Source organism: Schistocerca piceifrons, chromosome 7, assembly GCF_021461385.2.
Source record: "Schistocerca piceifrons isolate TAMUIC-IGC-003096 chromosome 7, iqSchPice1.1, whole genome shotgun sequence".
NCBI classification, from domain to species: domain Eukaryota; kingdom Metazoa; phylum Arthropoda; class Insecta; order Orthoptera; family Acrididae; genus Schistocerca; species Schistocerca piceifrons.
In genome coordinates this window covers 273,376,763-273,401,100 of record NC_060144.1, presented here as the reverse complement: position 1 = coordinate 273,401,100, position 24,338 = coordinate 273,376,763, and the positions used below count along the sequence as shown (strand labels likewise).

The 24,338-nt window shown below is 43.0% G+C and overlaps 1 protein-coding gene across 1 annotated transcript in view; it reads left to right on the top strand.

Moving 5' to 3' along the window:
• The first annotated feature begins 6,438 nt into the window (after window positions 1-6,438).
• LOC124805136 (cytochrome P450 6k1-like) overlaps window positions 6,439-24,338 on the top strand; it is a 99,018-nt gene continuing 81,118 nt past the window's right edge. The window contains exon 1 of the mRNA XM_047265597.1: window positions 6,439-6,461. The gene's annotated coding sequence lies outside the window, so the exon portion shown is untranslated. The remainder of the gene's footprint in view (window positions 6,462-24,338) is intronic.

The following is a 24,338-nucleotide window of genomic DNA, read 5'->3' as shown; positions in this document are numbered from 1 at the left end:
ACAGATGGAAAAAAGTAAGTAAACTGTCTATTATTATGTTATCAGCATAACTATTAATACATTTATTCCACTGTGAGACAAGACGCTCGGTGCCTTCAAGGAAAATGTTTGTGGTTGCCCACGGAACCATGGTTGTACTCAGGCTTGCACTTCTTCGTCCGAAGCAACAGACGGCCACGAGAGTATTTCTTGAGGGCTCCCAAAATAGGTAAAGCACAGGGGCAGGGATCGGGACTCTACGGAGGATGCTTGTTACCAACGTGCAGAAGTTCCGCTGGGAAGCCTTTACACATCCTCCATAGAGTCCTGAACTCTCGCCATGTGGTTTCCATATTTTTGGAGCACTGAAGAAGTGCCCCAGGGAAGCGTGATATGGCCGCTATTGTTCTCTGTATACATTAATGACTTGGCGGACAGGGGGGGCAAAAATTTGCGGCTGTTTGCTGATGATGCCATGGTGTACGGTAAGGTGTCGACGTTGAGTGACTGTAGGAGTCGGCCGAAGTGGCGGAGCAGTTCTAGGCGCTACAGTCTGGAACCGCGCGGCCGCTAAGGTCGCAGGTTCGAATCCTGCCTCGGGCATGGATGTGTATGATGTCCTTAGGTTAATTAGGTTTAAGTAGTTCTAATTTCTAGGGGACTGATGACCTCAGATGTTAAGTCCCATGGTGCTCAGAACCATTTGACTGTAGGAAGATGCAAGACGATTTAGACAAAATTTCCAGTCAGTGTAATGATGGCAGCTAGCCCTAAATGAAGAAAAATATAAGTTAACGCGGAAGTGTAGGAAGATCAAAACTGTAATGATTGGGTAGAGTATTACTAGTGTCCTGCTTGACACAGTTCAAATGGTTCAAATGGCTCTGAGCACTATGCGACTTACACAGTCAAGTCGTTTAAATATCTGGGCATAACGTTGCAAAGCCATATGAGATGGAACGAGCATTTGAGAAATGTTGTAGGGAAGGCGAAATGTCAAGCTTCGGTTTATTGTGAGACTTTTAAGAAAGAGTGGTTCACATGTAAGGGAGGCAGCATATAGGACGCTGGCGTGACCTTTTCTTGACTACTGCTCGAGTGTTTGGGAGCCGTACCAGATCGGTCTGAAGGAAGACATCGAAGCAATTCAGAGGCGGGCTGCTAGATTTGTTACCGGTAGGTTCGAACAACACGTGTTACGGAGATGCTTCGGGAACTCAGCTGGGAATCCATGGAGGGAAGGCGATGTTCTTTTCGAGAAACACTGTTGAGAAAATTTAGAGAACCGGCATTTGAAGCTGACTGCAGAACGGTTCTATTGCCACCAACATAAATTGGTGTAAGGATCACGAAGACAAGATACGAGAAATTAGGGCTCAGACGGAGGCATCTAGACAGTTATTTCTCCCTAGCTCTATTTGCGAGTGGAACAGGAAAGGAAATGCCTAGTTGTGGCACAGGGTACCCTCCGCCACTCGCCGTGGGGTGGCTTGCGGAGTATGTGGCTTGCGGAGTATCTATGTAGATGTAGATATAGATTTGGATGTAGACAGTTACGACCGTCGATTTGCAACGGACGAAGAGGTGAGTGCTGGGTACAATCATGTTCCGCAAGTAACAGCAAACATTTTTCTGTGAAGACAGCGACCGTCTTGTCTCACAGTGGGACAAATGTATTATCATTTATGGCGATTAATTTTGAGATAATAAACAGTTTACTTCCTTTTTTCCATCTGCCTCGTTTTCGTTTGACCACCCGTTATATACGAATCATTTGCAGAAGAATGGAAAGATGGTAGGAAGCACACCTCGTGCAAGATCAGTTTGAGTCCCAAAGAAATGCAAGAACACTTGAGGTAGTTCTGGCCTTATGACTTATATTGGAAGATAGGTTGAAGAAAGCAAACCTACGTTTATAGCATTCGCACGTTTAGAGAAAGTTCTTAATAATATTGATCGGAATGCAGTCTCAGAAATTCTGAAGGTAACATATTGAGAGCGAAAGATTATGTACGTCATACAAAAACCAGGCTGGTATTAAAAGAAATGAAAGGTATGAAGGGAATGAGACAGGGTTGTAGCCTATCTTCGATTCTATTCAAATTGAACACTGACCAAGCACTAAAGGAAGCCAAGCAGAAGTTTGGAAAGGGGATAAAAATTCTTATGTTTGCCGATGACGTTGTAATTCTGCCATGGACGGCAAAGGACTTTGAAGATCAGTTGAATGGAAGGGGAGGTGTCTTGAAAAGAGGCTATGAATATCAAGAACAGTGAAACAAGTGTAAGGGAATGTAATAGATTCAAAACAGGCAATGCTGAGGAAATTCGATTAGGAAATGAGACGCTAAAAATAGTAAGTGAGTTTTGCTATTTGGGTAGTAAAAATGCTGACGATGGCCGAAATAGAGAGAATACAAATTTCAGACTGGTATTTCTATAAAACAGAAATTTGCTAACGGCGAATATAAATTTAAATGAGGAATTTTGGGGGCAAATGATATTCATGCCACAACTTCACTAAAGGAGGGATGTTTTAAGAGAATGAAACGCTTAAAGCCGTTCTTATGATCTTATTTGTTGTGTAGCTGCCAGATTCGGCGCTTCAATGCGCCATCTGCAGGCCTTAAAAGATGTCGAAGGGGTTATAACGACACATATAGCTATCACGATCCATATATATAACACATCAGTGGCCAACATTATTGGTTTACGCATACTACCGTGATGGTTGCAGAGTCAACATCACAGCTACCGATAGTCTGCGTAAACCAGTTATGTTGGTCACTGATGCATCGTATATATGGATCGTGATATCCCCTTCAGCATCAACTAAGGCTTGAAAATGGCGAAGTAAAGCGTCGAAACTGATAGCTACACAATAAATAAGGTCATAAGGACGGTTGTAGGCGTGATCCCTCATACCTCCAGACAAAAGGATGGACATAAAAAAAGAAGATAGGTTGATAGGACACTTTCTCGTGCGTCAAGGTATTGTCACTTGGGTAATGAAAGGAAGTGCGGTGACGGAGAGGTTAAACTTGTAGAGCGAGACCCGGGCTTGACTGCAGGAGGCTTCACTGCGGTTAGGTTGCTATAATTATGCCTATAATCTCACACAGGATAAACTAACATGGAGATATGCATCAAACCAATCTTCAGATTGAAGGAGCCCAACAACTACCACGTTTATCTCTATACACTGAGGTGGCAAAAATGATGGACTAGCAATACGCAGATACACAGATGGCGGTAGTACCGTGTATAAAAGGGCAGTGCATTGACGGAGCTCTCATCTGTACTCAGGTTACTCATGTGAAAGTGTTTCCGACGTGACTGTGTCCGCACGACGGGAATTAATAGTCTCTTAATGCGGAATGGTAGTTGGAGCTAGACGCTTGAGGTATTCCATACCAAAAATCGTTAGGGAATTCAATATTCTGAGATCCGTAGCGTCAAGAGTGTGCCGAGAATACCAAATTTCAGGCATTACCCCTCACAATGGACAATGCAGTGAACGGCAGCCTTCACTTAACGACCGAGCGGCGGTGTGTGCGTAGAGTTATCAGTGCTAACAAACAACCAACACTGCGTGAAATAATAGCAGGAATGAATGTGGAACATACGAAGAACGTATCCCATAGGACAATGTAGCGAAATTCGGCATTAATGGGCTATGGAAGCACACCAGCGACGTGAGTGCCTATGCTAACAGCACGACATCGCCTGCAGCGCCTGTCCTGGGCTCGTGACCACATCAGTTGGATGCTAGACGGCTGGGAAACCGTGTCCTAGCTTGGTTCAAATGGCTCTGAGCACTATGGGACTTAACATCTGAGGTCATCAGTCCCCTAGAACTTACAACTACTTAAACCTAACTAACCTAAGGCCATCACACTCTTCCATGCCCGAGGCAGGATTCGAACCTGCGACCGTAGCAGTAGCCGTTCCAGACTGAAGCACCTAGAACCGCTCGGCCACCACGGCCGACGAACCGTGTCCTGGTCAGATGAGTCCCGATTTCAGTTGATAAAAGCTGATGATACGGTTCGAGTAGGCGCACACCTCACGAAGCCAAGCACCCAAGTTGTCAACATGGCACTCTTCAAGCTGGTGGTGTAGGCTGCGTTTAAATGGAATTATCTGAGTCTTCTGGTCCAACTGAACCGATCATTGACTGGAAAATGTTATGTTCGGCTACTTGGAGATCACTTACAGCCAAAAACGATGGAATTTTTTGGCAATGCACCATGTCACCAGGCCACAATCGTTCTCCATTGGTTTGAAGAACATTCGAGAGAATGATTTGGCCACCCATATCGCCTGACACGAATCCCATCGAACATTTACGGGACATAATCGGGAGGTCAGTTCGTGCACAAAATCCGGCACCGGCAAAACTTTCGTAATTACGGACGGCTGTACAGGCAGCATGGCTCAACATTCACTGCAGTGGACTTGCAGTGACTTGGTGAGTCCGTGCCACGTCGATTTGCTGGACTACGTCGAGGAAAGGAGATCCGATTCGACATTAGGAGGTATCCCGTGACTCTCGTCACGTCAGTGTTCTCGTATATAAAAGGAAATGTCCTGGCTGGCTGGCTCGTATATGGATATGGTGTCTGTTCTTTCGGACATGTCCGAATCCATATAAGTATATCCATATAAGTATATAGTTTTGGCAATACCGGCCGCAACCTTCTTCCTCTGTGCGGATGCACACATATTACCCGAACTCTTACAGGACTTCGTAAGAATGTCTTCCACGAGTAATGAGTATGTTGGGTAGGGACACTACGAATGTAGTGTGTGGACATATAAGATGAGAATTTGGGTCTCGCGGGAGGCGTGCGCGACATAGTCCCTGCAGTTGCACTATCCTCTGTGCTCTCGGTGCTCAGATGGATAGAGCGTGTGCCATCTAAGCAGAAGATCCTAGGTTCGAGTCCCGGTCGGGGCACACATTTTCACCTGTCCCCGTTGATATACATCAATGCCCGTCAGCAGCTGAAGGTATTAATATATGATTCTAATTTCGACTGACTCATTCGTCGCCCGGCCCAAACTGCTACGGACAGAAGCTTGAAATTTGGAGAGGGTGTTGATCTCATAGTTTTGGCATCGTTTAATAATGGATTTTCCGAAATACCACCCTCTGAAGGGGTGAAATGGAGGATGAAAGGTTCTTTGAAAATATGTCGTTATTAAGACAATTTTGAAGCTAGAACTGCAACAGTTCGTATTTGATTTGTCAGTCAGAAATGAAGAAATATGTTTTTCAGCATATTTGAAAATTCAGCCACTAAGGGGGTAAAATACTGGGTGAAAGTCTTTATCAAAGCACTACTAAAGCAGTTTTAAAGCTGTATCCATGAAATTTGGTATTTGACTTCTCGGTTAGAAATAAGAAAATACGTGTTTCAGCGTTTTTGGAAATTCAACCTCTAGGGATTAAATAGAGCATGAAATATTTTACGAAAATATTTCAATATGAAGGCATTTTTTGAAGATATATCTATGAAAATTTGTATTTGTCTTTTCAGTTAGAAATAAAAAATGCGCATAGCTGTGTTTTTGGAAATTCAACCCCTAAGGAGCTACTCATATAATGGAATCTCATTAATTTACTGACTCATCATCGCCCAATCCAAACTGTTAAGGACAGGAACTTGAAATCTGCAGAGGATTGGTTGGTTGGTTGTTTCGGGGAAGGAGACCAGACAGCGAGGTCATCGGTCTCATCGGATTAGGGAAGGACGGGGAAGGAAGTCGGCCGTGCCCTTTGAAAGGAACCATTCCGGCATTTGCCTAGAGCCATTTAGGGAAATCACGGAAAACCTAAATCAGGATGACCGGACGCGGGATTGAACCGTCGTCCTCCCGAATGCGAGTCCAGTGTCTAACCACTGCGCCACCTCGCTCGGTTCTGCAAAAGATGTTCAACACATACTGTGGGCGTTGTTCAGTTAGATATTTACGAAATTTCACCCCTAAGGTGGTGAAGAAGGGAATAAAAGGATTTTTGAAAATATAATTGGAGTTCAAGTCTTTTCCTGATTAATTGAAGATCAGAATAAATAAGTAACAGAGTGACGTTTGGTAATCAGCAAGTAGACAATAAAAATAAAAACACAGCGGCTGAGGACGATGGCCTGTTGACAACATCCTGGAGAGCAGAATGTTCTGGAGCATAACCCAGAGCGAACAACCCTGTTGGGACACGGGACGCCTTACGTGACGGAGCTTGAACGTACTCTATAATTACATTTGCGGACAATTGCATTGCTCTTGCTGGCAAACCGGTCTACACGGAACTTGTTTCGGTGGTGTCATGTTGCTATAATTGGCAAAGTGCTTATTTGTTTTCACCTTGCTTATTTGTAGCAAATACCTGTCAGACGGTCAGGATTCACGGTATAAAAGAAAGGCGGAACCTGCTGCGCATACGTAGTACTCCGTTGCAGCGATCGCCGTCGCCAAAGGTAGGCCATCCTTATTGCGTTTTCAAGAAGACGCATTACTTATTATCATTATTATTACTTCTTATTACATTAACTTTCACAAACTACTAACAATGCTTGGCAGAAGGTAAAAGTTACCTGTTTTATCAGTGCACTCGGTTGAAGTCCTCTCTAGATTCCACTTCATTTCACCTTTATGCTGTCAGTTACGTTATAATCCTCTTAACATTCTATCCATTGTAGCTGTCGTTTTTATGGCCTTCAGTCTGGAGACTCCTTTGATGCAGCTGTCCCTGCTACTCTAACTTGTGCAAGCCTCCTCATCTCCGAAAAACGACTGCAACCTAAGTTCTTTGAACCTGCTTACTGTATTCATCTCTTGGTTTCTCTCTACAATCTTTGTCCCCCACACGTCCCTCCAGTACTAAGCTGGTAATCCCTTAATGTCTCAGAACACATCCTATCAACCTATCCCTTCTTTTCGTCAAGTTGTGCCACAAATTTCTTATCTCTCAAGTACTATTCGGTACCTCCTCACTAGTCACATGATATACCCATCTAATCTTCAGGACATTCTGTAGCACCACATTTCAAAACAATTTATTCTCTTTTTGTCTGAGCTTTCATTGTCCAGGTTTCACTTCCGTACAAGGCTACCTCCAAACAAATGCCTTCAGAAAAGAATTACTAATGCTAAATATACATTCGATGCTAACAAATTCTCTTCTTCAGAAACGCTGTTCTTGCCATTGCCAGTCCGTCTTAACATATCCTAACATGTGTGTGTGAACGTGTGTACGTTCAACATCTCCGTCTAAACTACTGGACCAATTTCAACAAAACTAGGTACACATGTTAGTGTTGTTGTTGTTGCGGTCTTCAGTCCTGAGACTGGTTTGATGCAGCTCTCCATGCTACTCTATCCTGTGCAAGCTTCTTTATCTCCCAGTACCTACTGCAACCTACATCCTTCTGAATCTGCTTAGTGTATTCATCTCTTGGTCTCCCTCTACATGTTAGTAGCTAACTGGAAAAAAATACTTTGGGGGTAAGAACTACCTACCCCCTATAATAGTGGGAATGCTTTCGTGGGTGAAAAGGGAATGATGTAGAAGATTAACTCAGGAATGTCTGGAGTAATTTCAACCAAATTTTGTATGTAATACGTATGTCATCATTTGCATAAAATACTGTGGGAGTTAAATACCCCTGCCACCCCCAGGGGTGAGGGTGGGAAGCAGTGACTTGTAAAATTATTCGATATTGGAATCGAATCCAGAATTAAAATCAAGAACACCTCCCAACATGAGTAACTTAGACGTAAATACTCTCGTTGTGCCGAAGCAGTTTAAATCACTTAACAACAGCAAGGTCTGTGGTCCATATTGTATACCAGTTACGTTCCTCTCAGAGTAAGCTTAAACAATAGCGCCGGCCGAAGTGGCCGTGCGGTTAAAGGCGCTGCAGTCTGGAACCGCAAGACCGCTACGGTCGCAGGTTCGAATCCTGCCTCGGGCATGGATATTTGTGATGTCCTTAGGTTAGTTAGGTTTAACTAGTTCTAAGTTCTAGGGGACTAATGACCTCAGCAGTTGAGTCCCATAGTGCTCAGAGCCATTTGAACCATTAAACAATAGCTCCGTACGCAGCAATCACTTACAGTCACTCGCTCGTCGAAAGATTCGTACCGGAAGACTGGAAAGAGGCACACGTTGCACTAATACTCAAGAAAGGAAATAGAAGTTATCAGCGGAATTACAGATTTATGTCACTGACGTCGATATGCAGTAGGATTTTCGAACACACACTGTGTTCAAACATTATGAATTACTTCGGAGAAAACGATTTACTGATATATAGCCAATACGGATTCAGGAAATTTCGTTCTGGATTCGTGGTTTTCTGTCAGAAAGGTCAGAGCTCGTAGCAACTGACGGAAAGTCATTGATTAAAACAGAAGTAATGTTTGGCGTTCTCCAAGAAAGTATTACAGACCCTGTGCTGTTCCTGATCTACATAAACGATTTAGGAGATAATCTGAGCAGCCCTCTTCGTTTGTTTGCAGGTGATACGGTCTTGTACCGCCTCTTAAAGTCATCAGGTGATCAAAATCAGTTGCAGAATTATTTAAACAAGATATGTGTATGTTGCGAAAAGCGGCAATTGACTCTAAATAAAGAAAAGTGTGAAGTAATCCACATAAGTACCATAAGGAACCCGCTGAATTTCGGCTACACGATAAATGAAACATATTTAAAGATATTTAGAGATTAAAATTACGAATAACTTAAACTGGAACGATCACATTGTGAGTAAAGCAAACCAAAGATCGTGGCTTATCGGCAGAACACTCAGAAAATCCAATAAGCCCAGTAAAGAGACGGCCTATACTACGCTTGTTCGTCCTCTGCTACAGTAGTGTTGTGCGGCGTGGGATCCTTACCAGATAAGACTGACCGGCATATTGAAAAAGTTCAAAGAAGGGCAGCTCGTTTTGTATAATCACGAAGTAAGGGAGAGAGTGCCACGGACACGAAATGAGAATTGGGGCGGCCATCATTAAAACAATACGTTTTTCGTTGCTCCAGAATCTTCTCAAGAAATTTCAATAACTAACTCATTCGTCCGAATGCGTTGCGGCAGGATCTTCTCTCGAAATTTCAATCACCAACTTTCTCCTTCGAATGAGAAAATATTTTGTTAGCGCCCACCTTCACAGGAAGAAATGACCATCATAATAAAATAAGAGCAATCAGAGTTCGCACGGAAAGATTTTTAAGCGTTCGTTCTCCCCGCGCGCTGTTTGAGAGTGGAAAGGTAGAGAAATAGCTTGAAGGAGGTTCGATGAACCCTCTACCAAGCAATTAATTATGAGTTCCAGAGTAATGATGTAGACGTAGATAGTTTTTTGGTCGCTAGGTTCATTGGTGACAGCCCTGATAAGGTTTCACCTCCAGGAGTGTGGGAAGGATGCAAAGACAGTAGCATACCAGTATATGTGTGTAACGCCTCAATCAGTTTCTGCGAAACTTGCACATGTATAACTTGTCATCTGAAAAATGTTATGTGACGATTACACTTCCCTATTTCCTATATTCTCTATGACTGAGGGTGGGCTGAAAGGGGGATTACATGAGTCAGGAACGCTGAAATAATTTCATCCGAATCCTATATATGACTCATTCTATATTATATATATTAAATACTATACCTTTAAGATACCCCTAATACCCCTAAGGGTCATGATCGGGATGAGACGAGGTGACACGTGAAAATATTAGAGAACGACCTGTTGGTATTTATTCCTGCATTTTGCTGATTTTGAATAACTTAAAAGTATAAAGCGAAATCGATATCTTACTTCTGTTGTTCAGTGCGTCAACCAGGTCGGGAGTTTTCAGGAGGTTTAGCGGTTAAGATCATGCATTACGGCCGACTACCAGAGATATATTAAAAGTTCTCTCTCTAGAATCGAACGGTGTAAATCAACGGAGAATCAGACAGTTACAGCGACAATCAGTTACAGATGTAATATGTGTGCAAATATACGCGAAATACGTTAAATATGTGAGATATATATATATAGTGAACTAAAAGAGCATATGGGTATGAAGGTGAAGCCATTGGTAAAAAGCTAGTAAAATTAAGAAAATGTAGGCTAAGGTAGGAGTAAATTATTTTTATTGGATAACTGGCTGAATACCTGCTGTTGCCTGGGTATCTATTTATTCTAGTCTTGTATTATTTCATCTCACCTCCTCTTTGTCCATCTCCCCCACACCCTCCCACGGTCCCTCCTCCCCCTCTCTCTGATACCGCCTCAACTCCAAAGTCTTGTCTGTCTCCTCCTACCCTTCTCTCTGTCCAACTTCTCCTCCCACTCTTCAAAAAAATGGTTCAAGTGGCTCTGAGCATTATGGGACTTAACTTCTGAGGTCATCAGTCCCCTAGAACTTAGAACCACTTAAACCTAACTAACCTAAGGACATCACACACATCCATGCCCGAGGCAGGGTTCGAACCTGCGACCGTAGTGGTCGCGCGGTTCCAGACTGTAGCGCCTAGAACCGCACGGCCACTCTGGCCGGCTTAATTCGACAACATTCCATTATCTTAATTTTGCTTTTGTTGATGTTCATCTTAGATCCTCCTTTCAAGAGACTGTCCTTTCAACTGCTCTTCCAAGTCCTTTGCTCTCTCTGACAGAATTACTATGTCATCGGCGAACCTCAATGTTTTTATTTCTTCTCCATGAATTTTAATACCTACCCCGAATTTTTCTTTTGTTTCCTTTACTGCTTGCTCAATATACAGGTTGAAATATCTTTCCCATAACACTCTGAAATTTCGAATACATAGGTATTTCTTTTTTTTGCGACAAACGTCGAAGAGTTATAGAGGGTGTCTTGAGGAACAAATCGAGGATAGGAACCCGTGCCCGGAAACGTCATCCAACGACGCTACAGACCATCGAAGCTATTGGTGCCGGCGCCTGCCGCTACAACACCCCTTCGGCAGCAAACGTGAGTTTGTGCGCAGATAGACTGAAGGCAGAAAATCTCGCAATGTTGTTTGTTATTCGGTGATCGCGACTGATTGCGACGATTGCCAGTGGAAAAGAAGGAGCTAGCCGCTACATAGAAAGGCCTTGTCTCCCATTATTACAGTGCTCTGTTGACTCACTGGATGACGGTTTCGGACACGGTTTCCACCCGGCGTTCATATTTTTTTTTTTTTTATTTTGCTGTGTATCAGAAAACTATGGACAATTTAGAGGGTTCCAGGAGAAAAATAAATGGGGGGCTCGAAACCTTTGTCCGAAAGCGTCATTCACCGAGGCAACAGAGCATCGTATTTATGAAGGAAAGCAGTTAGCTCCATCCTCTCGACTGGCGATCGTGGCCATCAGTCACGATAACTGAATAACAAACCACTTTGCGAGACGTTCCGCCCACTTTCCGGCAGTGTACAAAGTCATGTTTTCTGACGAAGGGGTGGCCTCATTGCATAATTTTGCACAGTGCTTTTCTACCCTTGATTTGTTCCTCAAGACATCCTCTATACCCTCGAGATTTGTCGCGAGATTTCTCGGAAAATCTGCTTATCAGTTTCATTTCAAACCTTTCAAACCCTTGATTTGTTCCTCAAGACATCCTCTATAACCTTCGAGATTTGTCGCGACATTTCTCGGAAAATCTGCTTATCAGTTTCATTAGAAACATTGATGTCCAGGTTATGTTATTTTCATTTAAAGGTGCCTATTTATTGTCCGAGTCATATTCCTTAATCTTTATACAAAACTACTCTTCTGCAATCTCTGCAGTGTCACTAAATTTGCACTATATACGAGTACAAATCACACACTTGTGCCACACACGGAGTTTTAAAAGAAATTACAGGTGGCGTGTGCCCAAAAGGCGTTACTCTTGAATATTTCATTCTTTCACAATTTACAAATTTTGCTAATATATTTTGAAACTATTAAGTGTATTTTCAAAATGTTGAGTCTAATTAAAAATTTATAAAGTCTTATTCACACAATTTTAATACAAATGCAATTTCGAATCAGTTTTGCTCTTTAGTTTCAGCTGAACTCATGCCATCATTTCTGAGTGAGAGCAATTATCCCTTTTGTTTTAGTGCTTTTCAGTTTCCGTTTCAAGAACAGTAAGGAACTCAGATACATTCCAAAATCTACAAAACGAATAATGGTGACATTATTTTACATCAAATGGCCAAAATGAGAGATTAAAAAAAGTGTAGGGACAAGATAAAGGCCAAAAATTTTGGGATAATTCGAATTATTAGGTACGAGATATTAAAGAAAAAAGGGATATAAAAGGAGGAAGTTATAATTCCGTTGTGGCTACAAGGTCTGTAAAATTTGCTGGGAATGTTATTCTCAAAATCAGAAATAATTACCGAAAGTTCTAAGCAATGTAATATGAAGCCGAAAATTTCTGGCAGATTAAAACTGTGTGCCGGACCGAGAGCCGAACTCAGGACCTTTGCCTTTCACGGGCAAGTGCTCTACCAACTGAGCTACCCAAGCACGACTCACGGCGCCTCCTCAAAGCTTTACTTCCGCCAGGATGGGGCGTGAGTCATGCTTGGGTATCTCAGTTGGTAGAGCACTTGCCCGCGAAAGGCAAAGGTCCCGAGTTCGTGTCTCGGTCCAGCACACAGTTTTAATTTACCAGGAAGTTCCATATCAGCGCACACTCCGCTGCAGAGTGAAAATCTCTTTCTAATATGAAGCCATTGTTTGCGTCCAACAATTCTTATGTTCAGTGTAAAGATTTATGTTAGCATAATATTGGTGCTATATGAATAATCTGAGTCTAATTAAGCGAAAGTAAACTCATTTGGAAATTAAACAAAGAGTTTCGCATAACTCAGAGACTGAGGATAAACGCCTTTAATCTTATTCTTCTTTGTTATATATTTTCTCAGTGTTAGTGACAGTGGTAGGTAGACCTTCCTGAACCATCACTCCCTCCGGGACGGACATTGTGTGCACTGTCTGTCTTCATCTAGGAGCCGGCCGCGGAGGCCGAGCGGTTCTAGGCGCTTCAGTCCACAACCGCGCTACTGCTACTGTCGCAGGTTCGATCCTGCCTCGGGCATGGATGTGTGTGATGCCCTTAGGTTAGTTAGGGTTAAGTAGTTCTAAGTTCTATGGGGCTGATGACCTCAGATGTTAAGTCCCATAGTGCTCAGAGCCATTTGAACCATTTTTTTCGTCATCTAGAGAAAATTTTGTTGTTCAAGCGTGAGAACGTATTCTAAATGGTTTTGTTGCGTGTATTTGATAGGGGATGTCGGTACCAGCCTAGTATGCACTTAGCTGAATGTGGGAAACACTCTAAAAACCACATCCAGGTTAGCTGGTCGTTGATCCACATGGCGGATTCGGTACGGGTTCAGACTCGCTCCTCAGGATCCTGGAAGCAGCATACTACAATGAAGTGACAAACGTCACGGGATGCCTCCTAATATCGTGTTGGACCTCCTTTTTCCCGGCGTAGTGCAGTAACTGAACGTGGCATGGACTCAACAAGTCGTTGGAAGACCCGTGCAGAAATATTGAGCCATGATGTCTCTACAGCTGTCCGCAATTGTGAATGTTTTGCCTGGCAGGATTTTGTGCACGGACTGTCCTCTCAATTACGTCCCATAAATGTTCGATGGGATTCATGTGTGGCGATCTGGGTGACCAAATTATCGCTCGAATTGTCCGGAATGTTCTTCAAACCAACTGCGAACAGTTGCGGTCCGACGACACGGCGCATTGTCATCCATAAGTATTCCATCGTTGTTTGGGAATATGAAGTCCAAGAACGGCTTTAACTGGTCTGCAAGAAGTCGAATATAACCATTTCCAGTCAATGAACGATTCACTTGGAGTAGAGGACCCAGTCCATTCCACGTAGACGCAGCCTACACCACTAGGGAGCCACCACCAGCTTGCACAATGCGCTGTTGACAACTTGAGTCCAACGTTTTGTGGCGTCTGTGCCACACTCCGTGCCGAACTCTGTTATCAGCTCTTACCAACTAAGATCGGGACTCATCTGATTAGGTCACGGTTTTAAAGTGGTCTCGAGTCCAGGAGAGGCGCTGCCGGCGGTGTCGCGCTGTTTACAAAGGCACTCGCGTCGGTAGTCTGTGCCATAGCCCGTTAATGCCGGATTTCACCATTCTACATCTACATTTATACTCCGCAAGCCACCCAACGGTGTGTGGGGAAGGGCACTTTACATGCCATTGTCATTACCTCCCATTCCTGTTCCAGTCGCTTATGGTTCGCGGGAAGAACGACTGCTGGAAAGCCTCCGTGCGTGCTCCAATCTGTCTAATTTTACATTCGTGATCTCCTCGGGAGGTATAAGTAGGGTGAAGCAATATATTCGACACTTCATCCAGAAACGCAACCACTCGAAACCTGGACAGCAAGCTACACCGCGATGCAGAGCGCCTGTCTTGCAGAGTCTGCCACAGGATTTTGCCAAACATCTCCGTAACGCTATCACGCTTACCAAATAACCCTGTGACGAAACACGCCGCTCTTCTTTGCATCTTCTCTATCTCCTCTGTCAACCCGACCTGGTAGGGTTCCCACACTGATGAGCAATACTCAAGCATAGGTTGAACAAGTGTTTTGTAAGCCACCTCCTTTGTTGATGGACTACATTTTCTAAGGACTCTCCCAATGAATCTCAACCTGGTACCCGCCTTACCAACAATTAATTTTATATGATCATTCCACTTCAAATCGTACCGCACGCATACTCCCAGATATTTTACAGAAGTAACTGCTACCAGTGTTTGTTCCGCTATTATATAATCACACAGTAAAGGATCCTTCTTTCTGTGTATTCGCAATACATTACATTTGTCTATGTTAAGGGTCAGTCGCCACTCCCTGCACCAAGTGCCTATCCGTTGCAGATCTTCCTGCATTTCGCTACAATGTTCTAATGCTGCAACTTCTCTGTATACTACAGCATCATCCGCGAAAAGCCGCATGGAACTTCCGACACTATCTACTAGGTCATTTATATATATTGTGAAAAGCAATGGTCCCGTAACACTCCCCTGTGGCACGCCAGAGGTTACTTTAACGTCTGTGGACGTCTCTCCATTGAGAACAACACGCTGTGTTCTGTTTGCTAAGAACTCTTCAATCCAGCCACACAGCTGGTCTGATATTCCGTAGGCTCTTACAGTGCGGAACTGTATCGAACGCCTTCCGGAAGTCAAGCAAAATAGCATCTACCTGGGAGCCTGTATCTAATATTTTCTGGGTCTCATGAACAAATAAATCGAGTTGGGTCTCACACTATCGCTGTTTCCGGAATCCATGTTGATTCTTCCGGAAGTCAAGGAAAATAGCATCTACCTGGGAGCCTGTATCTAATATTTTCTGGGTCTCATGAACAAATAAAGCGAGCTGGGTCTCACACTATCACTGTTTACGGAATCCATGTTGATTCCTAACGGATACGTTTCTCTTAAGTCCAACATTGTTTTTGCGGTTATTTCAGGCAGTATGCTTGTCTGTTTGCACTGACGACTCTAAGCAAACGCCGCTGTGCTCGGTCGTTAAGTGAAGTCTGTCAGCCACTGTGTTGTCCGTGGTGAGAGGTAACGCCTGAAATTTGTTATTTACGGCACACTCTTGAGACTGTGGATCTCGAGATACTGAAATCCCTAAATAGAATGTCCCATGCATCTAGCTCCAACTACCACACTGCTTTCAAAGTCTATTAATTCCCTTCGTGTGACCATAATCACGTAGAAAACCTGTCCACATGATGACAGCTCCGTCAATGCACTGACTTTTCATACCTTGTGTACGCGATACTGCCTCCATGTGTATATGTGCGTATCGCTATCCGATGACTTTTTGTCGCTTCAGTGTAGATCCTCTGTCTCTAATTAGCTCGTCGTCGACGGGCATTAATCCATCTTTTTCTCTATATGAAAGGCTAGAAAGCTTTTGAGCGTATTGGGAGAGCACTCCAGACGATAAGTCGTAATTTACTGCAGAGACGATACAGAAACTAGACGTGACCATGCGCGAGGTCGATGTTACGTCATCAGAAGCTGTGCCAGGGCCTACCTGCTATATGTCTTGTTGGGATGGCCTATCTAGCCGGTGAAACAACTGCCCTGCTCTGGCCCTGCCGGAAGCGCCGCGTAACCTCACGTGTCTAGACGTCCTTGTGCCAGAGTCAACAGCTCTAGCACGACCCTGAAGTTTCGTATAAAGACGCGTGTCCGCCAGCGCCCGGCGTCTGCGACGCCACTGGCGTAAGCGCGGTTGCCCGGAATCTCAGCAGCAGGTGAGTGCCGCTGACGATGACAGTTTGTTGCAGAGCGAAACGTTCTGTTATGTTATGTAGCCAAAGATAGGTAGCTTCTAAGAGTGTTCAAGAGTGACAAGTGATCTGATTTATGTTTCGGAAAACCACAGGATGTATCCGACGATGTGATGGTGAAGAAGTTTTAGGGTCTCTAAAGTACGTTCAGCAGAATGACTGATTGACATTTGATGCGTAACTGCAAGTCACAGTTATAGTGTAAAACTTCACGTTCTCGTCGTTTACCAACTTATTTCTTCCTTATTTCTGGCATAGTGGGCGCAGATTCTCGGGTGTAAACCTGTGGTTCCAAGTTCGATCCGTAGGCGATATTATATTTTTTTCTTAATAACAGACTTTTGAAAAGTATTCTGCAGCTACCTCTACATCTACAGGGTGTGAATGATAACTGTCTACAGCATACCACAGTGACGTAGAAGAAGTCGGGGCGAACAATTTGACACGAAACACTTGTGGTCTATCAAGCCGAGAAAACAACCTCAATACGGCCTACGAAACCCCATAAGTGGCAGCGCATGTGCGCCGCACGAAATTTTTAATATCCTCTCACAGCCTTGTGTCACCGGCTTACTCGTCCAAATGTTGTTGTTGTGGTCTTCAGTCCAGAGACTGGTTTGATGCAACTCTCCATGCTACTCTAACCTGTGCAAGCTTCGTCATCTCCCAGTACCTACTGCAACCTACATCCTTCTGAATCTGTTTAGTGTATTCATCTCTTGGTCTCCTTCTACGATTTTTACCCTCCACGCTGCCCTCCAATACTAAATTGGTGCTCCCTTGATGCCTCAGAATATGTCCTACCAACCGATCCCTTCTTCTAGTCAAGTTGTGCCACAAATTTCTCTTCTCCCCAATTCTATCCAATACCTCCTCATTAGTTATGTGATCTACCCATCTAATCTTCAGCATTCTTCTGTAGCACCACATTACGAGAGCTTCTGTTCTCTTCTTGTCTAAACTATTTATCGTCCATGTTTCACTTCCATACATGGCTGCACTCCATACAAATACTTTCAGAAACGACTTCCTGACACTTAAATCTATACTCGATGTTATCAAATTCCTCTTCTTGAGAAACGCTTTCCTTGCCATTGTCAGTCTACATTTCATATCCTCTCTACTTCGACCATCGTGTGTTATTTTGCTCCCAAATAGCAAAACTCCTTTACTACTTTAAGTGTCTCATTTTCTAATCTAATTCCCGCAGTATCGCCCGATTTAATATGAAATGTAAAATTGACGTTTTACCTCACTATCAGCACAAAATTAACAATTTTTTTTGTTTCTCTGCCTTCTTACTACGAGACGACTACACTTATAAGTCCATAACGAACTGAAAGTGTAATCAGTTTTTGCATAATGTGTTGAAAAGTCTTTTCCTTTCATTACGGTCACAGGAAAGGTTGACTTAGTAATGTTAACAAAAGCCGTTGGCATAACAGGGCGGAAAGACATTAAAAAAAAACTCACCTGGAACGCATGTGTTGTAGCTTAGGTGGCTTCTGTAAACCAGTTGGGTGTTGTTTAGCGGCTTGATAGAACGCAAGCGTCTTATAACAAATTGACAGTCTCGACTTCTCCTATATTTATACGGTACGTTATAAACAGCTATGTACATAATACACTCAGCAAACCACCTTGCAGCGTGTGGCGGAGGGTAGTTCGGATACCGCTCTCACCCCTGCCCCTTTCCTATTCCAGTAGCGAACAGTTCACGATAAGGACGATTGCCGCTAAGTCTACGTGTGTGCTCGAACCTCTGTAATACTGTCTTCACATTCTTTTCGCGAGATATACGTAAGAGGAGGCATTGTATTTGTTGACTCTTCTAGGAACGTATTCCCTCGGTGCTGTAACAATAAACCACCCTGTGGTGCATAACGCCTCTCTTGCAGCGCCTGCTACTGGAGTTGCTTAATTATCCCTGTGACGATTTCGTGTGTACTAAATTAACCCGTAACGAGACGTGTTGCTCTTCTTTTGATCCTCTCTGTTTCCTCTATCAATTCTGTCTTGTACGGATCCCACACTGACGAGGAATATTCAAGTACCGATCGAACTAAACTTTTGTAAGCTACCTCCTCTGTTGATGGACTTCATTTCCTGAGGTTTCTTCCAATGAATGTCAGTCTGACGTTGACCTTTCCTGTGATTAGTCTTATGTGGTCGTTGCACTTTAAATCGCTACGTATGCAGACTCGTAGACATTTATGGAAGTAACTGCTTTCAGTGATAGACTTGCAATCGTCTAATGATATAACAATGGGTCTTTCTGTTTATGTACACGCAATACGTTACTTTTGCTTACAATGAGGGTCAACTGCCACTCCCTGCACCAAGCGTCGATATCCTCTGCAGGTCTCCCTACATTTTGCTACAGTTTTCTAGCGTCATGACTTCTCTACAATGAGAATGATATGCTGTGTTCTGTTTGTCAGAAACTCTTCAATCTAATCACACATTTGCTTTGATTTTCCGTACACTCGTATTTTGTTCATCAGGCGGTGGTTCGAAACTGTATCGAATAGCTTACGGAAGTTAAGAAATAAAAGATCTAGCTGGGCACCTGCATCTGCTGCCTTCTGGGTCCTGTGGACGAACAGAGTGAGCTGGGTCTCACACGATCGTTGATTTCGGAACCCACGTTGATCCCTATAGAGGAGATAATCGGTCTCCAGAAGTGTCGTATTACTCAAGCATGTTCCAAAATTCTACAACAGACAGACGTCAGAGATATATAGGCCTATAGTTTTGTGCGTGTGTTCGACTTCCTTTCTTAACGACAGGGAGGACCTGAGTTTTTTTTTCGATCATCTGGAACATCTCCTCACTCAAAAAACCCGTGGTATATTGCTGCTAGAAGAGGAGCAAGTTCTGTCGCATAACCATGTTGCTTCCCGTCAGGTCCAACGGCCTTCCCTCTGTTGAACTTTTTTAGTGGCTTTTCTATCCCATAGTCATTTAATTCTATATCAGCCATTTCGTCGTTAATGTGGTGATTTAAAGGAGGAACTATAGTGCGACGTCCCTCTTGGAAACAGTTTTGTAAAAAGATGTTTAGTATTTCGGAATTCTCTGTGTAGTCCTCTGTTTCAAAGTTATTATCGTTTGAATCCTAAAACCCACTGTACAGTGCAAGGCAGGGAGTAATTCCCATTACATCTCTTATTACAGCTTCTTTCCGTCCTATTCGCGTATAGAGCGAATGGAGAATGATTGCGTAACTGCCTCTGGGCTTGTTGTAATTAGTTTACTCTTCTTTCGCTATCCCTGTGGAACTGACGCGTAGATACATAGGGGTAGATTTCTCACTTCACATTGGCTTTGCAAATTTGGTAAGCAGAGTTCCGTGAGATAGTTGGTGTCTATTTCGTACCTTCCCCCATTGCTCTAACAAACCTGTGATCATTCGTGTCATTCTTCTTTGTGTACGATAATATCTACTGATAGTTCCATTTGGTATGGGTCCCATGCACTTGGCCTACGTAGACTGACCAGTGTGGCCGAGCGGTTCTAGGCGCTTCGGTCTAGAACCGCGCGACCGCTACGGTCGTAGGTTCGAATCCTGCCGGGCATGGATGTGTTTGATGTCCTCAGGTTAGTTAGCTTTTAGTAGTTCTAAGTTCTAGGGGACTGATGACCTCAGATGTTAAATCCCATAGTGCTCACAGTCACCTGAACCATTTTTTAGACTGACCACTTTACCTAGTATTGTACCTGTGAGCCAAATTTTACCGCTTCATTTACCTACGACAGAGCCCATTTGATCAACCCATTTCGTATTCAACATTAATAGTAGCCTAGGCGAAATAAAACTCTCTCTTTTCCCTGCTTTGCTTACAAATAGGCTATCATCTTCGAAGTTCAAAAATGGCTCTAAGCACTATGGGACTTAACTGCTGAGGTCATCAGTCCCCTAGAACTTAGAACTACTTAAACCTAGCTAACCTGAGGACATCACACACATCCATGCCCGAGGCAGGATTCGAACCTGCGACCGTTGCGGTCCCGCGGTTCCAGACTGTAGCGCCTAGAACCGCTCGGCCACTTCGGCTAGCCTCTCCGAAGTGGTTTCATACCTATCATACAGTGAGTTGTGAATGTAGCGTTCTTTAGGTGTGCTTACTGCTTTTAAACGTGCTTTCTACATCCTGGAAAGCTACTTAGCAGCACGGTGGGGGAGTGGGTGGCGGTGGGGGATGAAGGGGGAGGGGGCTTTAGGTCGGAGCGCTATGGTTTATTTTCTCATTTTATTTAGCTGGTTGCACGATGGACTCAATAGATTAATGGGTGAAAACAAGTAACTCTCTATACACAGATGCATGAGATTGCTACTGTCAGTTTATGTCATCGTTGTCAGTGCCGGAAGCGAGGCTTTTGTGTGTCAAGGAACGTACTTTAGAACTAGATATATCATCAGTGACAAGCGCCATAGAATTTCGATTATCTACTAGATCATATATAAAATAGTCCAGCATCTGCCTTACCTGCCATTGGTTTAATGTGTTCCTATCACTTAAACATTGCTCCGAACCCATACTCCCGGATGTCTAATGCGTGTGACTTCTTCTTGTGACTGTTCAGCAATCGTTTAATCATACAATAATGGGTCTTGCTGCCTTTTTATGCGCGATACATCACATTTGTTTATGTTGAGGGTCAATTTACAGTCCCTGCACCTAGTGTCAATTCTCTACAAGTCTTTCTGTATTTCGCTACAATTGTTCTCGGCATTTATCAGCATCATCCACGAGAAGCCTGAGTTTATATACTGGATATGCCAACTAACTTTGTCACCTCATCTATTTCCGAAATGAGACAAAATATGAAAAAGGCAATTGGCCGGAGGTGCACCTATGTCAGGAGCTCACACAATGGGTAGGAATGCACAATCCTTACGAGTAAACAAAGATCACTTTCAACACAAAATTACTTTTTTAAAATGACACGTGTTTTTTTTTCTACCGAAATGAAAACTGGAGGTGCAATTAGTGATGGCAGACTTGGTTGCACTCCTCTAAACCTAATACCTGTAAATAATGAGAACCTTGAGTTTCTGCCACAATGCTATAGAGCCGTAAAGCGGGTTGCCTACACAGTCTTGTAGCCTGCGGTAGGCAACCCTCGTTCCGTGCATTATGGCAGAAAACTGTAGCGCCGTTGCCATCATTTGAAGTCTACGTATATCAGAAGGTATAACGCTTAGAACAGTGAAAACAGGTCTGCTGTCACTAATTGCACGTCAGGTTTTCATTTCACAAGTGCCATAAAAAACCATAACTTTGTTTTGAAAATGATGTTTGTTTACATTTAAGGGTTGTGCATTCCTGCCTATTGTGTGAGCCATTGACATAGATGCATCCCTGGCCAAATGCATGTTTCACATTTTGTTTTGTTTCGAAAATATATGAGGTGGCAGATTTTGGTGGATCACCCTGTAAAGTCTATATACCTCGTGATGACTGGGTGTTGTGTGATGTCCTTAGGTTAGTTAGGTTTAAGTAGTTCTAAGTTCTAAGGGACTGATGACCATAGATGTTAAGTCCCATAGTGCTCAGAGCCATTTTTTTGAAAGTCTATATATAAACTCAGACTACGATATTAATTTTAGTCATCAAACTCTTTGATAGAGGTGATTTTTAGTTCCAATGTCATTAAATCGCTTAAAGATTTACATAAGTAAACACAAATGTCAGGGATAAAGTCGTCAAATTAGGTCACTTCGAATTGGTAGTAATGTGTTACGAGTCATTCTCCCACTTTAACACGTTTCCCAATAGAGGCACCACTTGTTACGAAACACACATCCATCGCGAGATTAGATTAGATTTACTTTCTTTCCAATTGATCCGTAGTGAGGAGGTCCTCCAGGATGTGGAACATGTCAGAAAAACAACAATACATGACAAGTATTTACAACTAAAACAAATAAGCTAATGTACCATTCCACAGGTCCCAAGTGGAATGATCGTCATTTTTTAATGAACACTAAGAGTCATTTTACAAATACTAATGCACTGAATTTAAAATTAAAAAGTTTTTTAATTATTTATAAGGTAATAAACATGTAATACAACTACTGTAATACTTATTTACAATGAACACATTGTTGCTGTTGTCGTCTTCAGTCCTGAGACTGGTTTGATGCAGCTCTCCATGCTACTCTATCCTGTGCAAGCTTCTTCATCTCCCAGTACCTACTGCAACCTACATCCTTCTGAATCTGCTTAGTGTATTCATCTCTTGGTCTCCCTCTACGATTTTTACCCTCCACGCTGTCCTCCAATGCTAAATTTGTGATCCCTTGATGCCTCAAAACGTGTCCTACCAACCGATCCCTTCTTCTAGTCAAGTTGTGCCACAAACTTCTCTTCTCCCCAATCCTATTCAATACCTCCTCATCAGTTACGTGATCTACCCACCTTATCTTCAGCATTCTTCTGTAGCACCACATTTCGAAAGCTTCTATTCTCTTCTTGTCCAAACTAGTTATCGCCCATGTTTCACTTCCATACATGGCTACACTCCATACAAATACTTTCAGAAACGACTTCCTGACACTTAAATCTATACTCGATGTTAACAAATTTCTCTTCTTCAGAAACGATTTCCTTGCCATTGCCAGTCTACATTTTATATCCTCTCTACTTCGACCATCATCAGTTATTTTACAGCAAAACTCCTTTACTACTTTAAGTGTCTCATTTCCTAATCTAATTCCCTCAGCATCACCCGATTTAACTTGACTACATTCAATTATCCTCGTTTTGCTTTTGTTGATGTTCATCTTATATCCTCCTTTCAAGACACTGTCCATTCCGTTAAACTGCTCTTCCAAGTCCTTTGCTGTCTCTGATAGAATTACAATGTCATCGGCGAACCTCAAAGTTTTTACTTCTTCTCCATGAATTTTAATACCTACTCCGAATTTTTCTTTTGTTTCCTTTACTGCTTGCTCAATGTACAGATTGAATAACATCGGGGAGAGGCTACAACCCTGTCTCACTCCTTTCCCAACCACTGCTTCCCTTTCATGCCCCTCGACTCTTATAACTGCCATCTGGTTTCTGTACAAATTGTAAATAGCCTTTCGCTCCATGTATTTTACCCTTGCCATCTTCAGAATTTGAAAGAGAGTATTCCAGTTAACATTGTCAAAAGCTTCCTCTAAGTCTACAAATGCTAGAAACGTAGGTTTGCCTTTTCTTAATCTTTCTTCTAAGTTAAGTCGTAAGGTTAGTATTGCCTCACGTGTTCCAACATTTCTACGGAATCCAAACTGATCTTCCCCGAGGTCCGCTTCTACCAGTTTTTCCATTCGTCTGTAAAGAATTCGCGTTAGTATTTTGCAGCTGTGACTTATTATACTGATAGTTCGGTAATCTTCACAACTGTCAACACCTGCTTTCTTTGGGATTGGAATTATTATATTCTTCTTGAAGTCTGAGGGTATTTCGCCTGTCTCATACATCTTGCTCACCAGATGGTAGAGTTTTGTCATGACTGGCTCTCCCAAGGCCATCAGTAGTTCTAATGGAATGTTGTCTACTCCTGGGGCCTTGTTTCGACTCAGGTCTTTCAGTGCTCTGTCAAACTCTTCACGCAGTATCTTATTTCCCATTTCGTCTTCATCTACATCCTCTTCCATTTCCATAATATTGTCCTCAAGTACATCGCCCTTGTATAAACCCTCCATATACTCCTTCCACCTTTCTGCCTTCCCTTCTTTGCTTAGAACTGGGTTGCCATCTGAGCTCTTGATATTCATACAAGTGGTTCTCTTTTCTCCAAAGGTCTCTTTAATTTTCCTGTTGGCAGTATCTATCTTACCCCTAGTGAGACAAGCCTCTACATCCTTAAATTTGTCCTCTAGCCATCCCTGCTTAGCCATTTTGCACTTCCAGTCGATCTCATTTTTGAGACGTTTGTATTCCTTTTTGCCTGCTTCATTTACTGCATTTTTATATTTTCTCCTTTCATCAATTAAATTCAATATTTCTTCTGTTACCCA